The sequence below is a fragment of the Psammomys obesus genome, unplaced genomic scaffold, assembly GCF_907164565.1.
Source record: "Psammomys obesus unplaced genomic scaffold, mPsaObe1.curated_primary_1811, whole genome shotgun sequence".
NCBI classification, from domain to species: Eukaryota; Metazoa; Chordata; class Mammalia; order Rodentia; family Muridae; genus Psammomys; species Psammomys obesus.
In genome coordinates, this window is record NW_026596079.1 from 35,870,263 (window position 1) to 35,874,950 (window position 4,688).

The window sequence follows — 4,688 nt, forward strand, 5'->3', positions numbered from 1 at the left end:
GCGTTAGCCATATAAAAACTTGCACCTTAAAAAGAAAAGTAACAGCGAAGTGATAGGTACTTTAAATGTTACGACCGCAGTCGCAGTGTCAATAAGGCAGGGGCCATGTTTAAAGTTCGCTGAGAGTTAATGAACTTCTGCTAAATTGACCTTGCAGTAATCCAATCCAGTGGAGGCTCTGATGAACAGATCCGCCTTTTAGGTAGAAGGGATTGAGAAAGACCAGTCACTTTTGACACACACTAACTACTCGGTTTTGCTTCCTGTGAGATCTGGTTAGACTTTTCATGTCTGTTTATAGTTTTCCCGCAAATTAAAGGAGCCCTCATCCTTGGAATCACCAGCATATTAAAGTATCTGAGGAAAATTTGTGGAGTGCTTAGGGCTTTGCTAAGGACTTTGAATATTGGAGTCCAGAAAATGGAGAATTTACTTCCAGTTACAAAGTACTAAAGATAATCCCTCCCGAGGCTGCTGACGTCTGATCAATGTTTTTAACCGGTTGACTCATCTCTTTTCCATGCCCTCGCCATTATCAGCTGAAATTCTCACTTGACTGAATAAACTTCAGCATCACCTTTATACCTGGTTAAAATATACAATGTGCGGGCCTCCTCCTAAGAATGCCTAATTTACAGTGTTCATCACAGAGAAGCTAAAGAGATTGCATTCTCAACCAGCATTCATATGTTCGAAAACATACTTGGTGAAACATGCTTGGTTTAAAAACTGCTCCAGCCTTCCTTCTGTACCTCTTAAGGACGTACTGGTTAGGCCATTTAATGGCAATGTTTCTCATCCCCAAACTCAGATGTTCAAGTCTTTTTGAACAGGATCAGTGCCCTGGTAAATAGTTTCAAAGAGCTCTCTGAGTGTCTGCCTGTGAGGATCCATTGCTTAGACAGCCTGTACCTAGATGACGGCACTCCCAAAACTATCTGGCCTTGCCTGACACCCTGATTTTGAATTTCTAGACTTACGTAAAATAAATGTTTGTTATCCACAAACCGCCCAGGAATGGTACTTCCTTTTAACATCCTGACTTAGAACAGCCGTTAGTTTGTTTTGGTTGTATCTGAGAATTACATTTCAGTAGAAGGCATTACTCAGTTCAGTACCTTCCCTGGGTTCTTTGAGAGTCACAGCATACAAGTAAGGTTTGGTAAACACAGGCCTGCAATTCTGGCTCTAATGCAAGATGAGGCAAGATTAAAAGTTCAAAGCCAAGCTGGGCACCTTACCAAGACTTGTCTCAAAATAAAATTTAGAGAGAGGAGGAGGAGAGAGAAGGAGAGGGAAGAGAGGAGAGGGAAGGAAAGAATGAGAGAGTTCTTCAAAAATATTTTTAAAGAAAATCTTGATAATCTGAAATTACCTTTCTAGGTTATGTTTTCTCATTAAATTGACTTGCTTTGTGTCTGGCATAAGGAAATAGTGTTTGAGTTCTTACCACTCACTTATACATCCAAACAGCAGGAATCTGCATTCTACTGTTTCAAATGCAGTTTTACAAGAAGTTAACCCCACCCCCATTTTTGCGTCTGTATCGCAGAAAGGGAGAACCGCTGGACCCACTGCTTGTCTTACTGACTGAATACTTTACAAATTTGACTTAAATTCTACTGAATCCGACTATCTTCTTTATAGTCAGCCTCTTGTCCTATGTTAGTACCAAATTCATCACTCTACATGTCACTTTGCCTTCTATGAGACCCGGAGAATCATAGCCCATCATATATGAATGCTCATTTTTCTTCCCCCTTTTTCTCATATTCTAACAAGTTTCTTTCCGTATTTTTACTCAGAAAGAGGGCCTTACTCTTGTCTCTGCCTACCCTTAAAATCTATTTGATCTTGGTCTTGTTGGCACTATCTGTGACATTCCAACCTGTGACTCCTCTATTCTAAGTCAACAACATAAATTTCTGCTGTCCATAAAAAATAAAAATAAAATAAACTTTCCTTCTGTACCATACCCACTTGCAGGCTACCTTTTTGCCTCGTTCTTAATGTATCATTGCTGGCATATAATTTACATACCGTTAAATCCATCTATCTAAAGTATAAAAATTACGGAACTATCATCAAAACTTTTATCTTTAAGCACTTCTATCATGTGAAAGTAAGTCTCCTGTTTGACACTCCCACTCTGCTGGCTGCCCTAATCAACCACTAATATACTATGTATAGACTTTCGTTTATAAACAACTCATACAAAGAAACTGTGTAATACTGATCTTTGTCTCCTGGCTTCCTTCACTTCATGTACCATCCCTGGTGATACATGCTGGGAGTGTGTCTGTTTATCACGTGATGCTCCCCTGTACAGAGACCACATTTACCCATTCATCAGTTCTTGGATATTGGGATATTCCTGATTTCGTGGTTATCATTAATAATCTTGTGTCTAGGTATCTAAGTTTCTTTGATGATATACTTCAGTTAACTATGTACAAAAGAATGTTAAAATTAGTTTTTTAAATCTACATGTTGATATGTTCCTTATTAAACTTCCAACTATCCTCAAGCTCATTTGACATTTCAAGATGATACAAAGTGCCAATTTAAAAAGAAGTAAAAAGAGGAACAAAGTTGGAGGTCTTTTATCTCCCAATTTCAAATGGTTATATAGAGTTACATACTGTATATTGGCATTAAGATAGACATATAGATCAATGGTATAGAATTAAGCATTAAAAATAAGCTTTTATGACATACTGGTTTTCAACAAGGAGGCCAACGCCATCCATGCAGGGGTGAGGGAGGGGCAGCGGTGGGTGAGGGGACTGTCTGCAACAAACACTTCTGGAATGACTTTCTCCTCACACCAAACACACGTGTGAACTTGACATGCTTCAAAGAAACAACTAAAACCTTTAAACTCTTAAAGTAAAATAGAGAGTGTGAGAAATCTTAAGTTTCTTGGACTTGGCAAAGGACACTTAGCAGTGATACCCAAAGCTCACGTAACCTAAGAAAAGCCCCTTACTTGTAGCCAATGAAATGCAGTTAGCTGCCAATAAATAACCAGTTTCTTCTATTAGAAGAGTGGAGTCAAAAGCACTTTAATAGCATTTTGGTGTCAGTGAGTAGAAATTACTGATTTCTACTCACAAGACAGGTATGTGAGGATAAAGTTGTATTTCCTGCAGAGGGCATTTGGCAGAATCCATACACATGTTTTTTGTTTTTGTTTTTAAGCATAACCACTTTGAGTCAGTAAGCAAACTTCTTATGATGATCCTATTTATGTCTGAAATTATAAGGTTTTCTGTTTAATATAGCAAAATATTGAAAGCATTTTAAATGGTAATGAACAAAGAAATAAGATGTTTAATGTACTCAAAAATTAAAAACCATTTGTTTTTGCTGGCTATAATGACTTGTACCTGTAACACCAGCACTTGGGAAACTGGGACAGGAGGATTACTGAAGCCAGCCTGGGCTACACAGTGAGACTGACTGAAGGAATGAAAAGATTTCTTGGTATGGTTAGTAAAAAGAGTCTTGAAAAAAGAATTTATGGAGGAAAGCTTCCATTTTGGAAAATGAAAGAAAGTATATATTTCCACATATAAAATTTTGTTAGAACATATAAAAAACTAGTAACCTTGGGAGTTAAAGACTATAGTCTCAGCTATTTGGGAGGCTGAAGAAGTGAAAAAGTTAAGTCTGTCTGTCTTACAATAAATTCAAAGCCAGGTTGCACCACTCGATGAAACTACACCTCAACACACACACACACACACACACACACACACACACACACACACACACAATATGTAAAGGGATGAGGATATGGCACAATGGTATAGTACTTCCCCAACATAGGGGGCCCTCATTTCAATCCCCTGTATCAAAAGAAAAAAAAATGAAAGAAATAGAAAGGTAATTTTGGTGCTTTCTGGCACAAGTAACTTAGATTAGGGAGGATGGAATTTTCATTGTTGCACATGTTTAGTCATAATCTATTAAAATGTCTTTATAAGTTTAGAATATTTCGTTGAGTGTATTCTGTCTTGTAGGAAGTGGTGATATTGTGCAATGTTGAATTAGCTGTTACTCAGTTCTGGTCAAAGGTATTTAAAGATAAAAAGCCGTATTTCTTAATCACTAGTTCCTCTGCAAAGAGTTTAATCCATTCTTTCTCTGCAAGGGTAATCTTTACATCGGCTTGGGTGACGGGAAAATAGTATTCATGGCCCAGAATGCAGCGCTGCCTCAGGGCTAAGCACAGGCCCCAAGACCTGCCATAGGTTCTGTCTTCCCCTCCACTAATGTGCAATGGGAAACAGCAGACTTGACCTTTCTATCCTTTGGACTTCTTACCTATGAAATAGAAACATTGAGAAGATTTAATAAGAAAACATGAGCCAGGGCTGAGGAGACAGCTCAATAGTAAGGCATGTGCTATGTAAGCATGAGGAACTCAGTTCAGTCCTCACCATCCATTGAAAGAGCTGGCCATAGTGAGACATACTTTAATCCAGTGCTTTCATTGATACATGGGTCCTTGGGCCTTACTAGCCAGCAAGTCCAGCCTAAGTCAGGAGTTCCAGGTCCCAATGAGAGACCTTGTCTTAAAAAAGAAAGTGTATAGTTCCTAAAAAGCAACTCCTACCCTACCACACATGCATGAATACACACACACACACACACACACACACACACACACACACACACACACA

General features: G+C 38.6%; 1 protein-coding gene across 6 annotated transcripts in view; it reads right to left on the reverse strand.

Annotated features, from left to right (window-relative positions):
- The window catches only part of Oxr1 (oxidation resistance 1), a 432,963-nt gene that overhangs the window by 69,134 nt on the left and 359,141 nt on the right, over window positions 1–4,688 (reverse strand). The window lies entirely within an intron of this gene.